Source organism: Apaloderma vittatum, unplaced genomic scaffold, assembly GCF_000703405.1.
Source record: "Apaloderma vittatum isolate BGI_N311 unplaced genomic scaffold, ASM70340v1 scaffold24297, whole genome shotgun sequence".
In the NCBI taxonomy this organism is placed as follows: domain Eukaryota; kingdom Metazoa; phylum Chordata; class Aves; order Trogoniformes; family Trogonidae; genus Apaloderma; species Apaloderma vittatum.
Window position 1 is genome coordinate 16,404 of NW_009724900.1, and position 345 is coordinate 16,748.

Consider the following 345-nt stretch of genomic DNA (forward strand, 5'->3'; position numbering starts at 1 on the left):
CAGAGAGGGCACCGCAGAGCCCACCACACCAGCCACTTAATCTAAATGGCTTTGGCCAAAGATAAGGTCATTAATTACACTGGGATTAGAAAACAGTCCAGGCCTGGCGTGGCTTGGCTCGCCATCAATTAAAGTCCTCGGCGCCCTGGCCTGGCTGAGCATCGCAGCTGGAGAGCTTGAGCTGGAAGAGAGCCATACCCTCACCGTGAGGCATCGTCCCCACGGCCTCCGAGGAGTCCCCTCACCTGGGCATCGGTGTTTAGGCACGGCTGGGGTGGGCTCCTGGCCCCCCGCGGGGCTGGGGGCCAGGCGGAGTCCGGGATGGCGGGCACCCGGGGGGGGGGG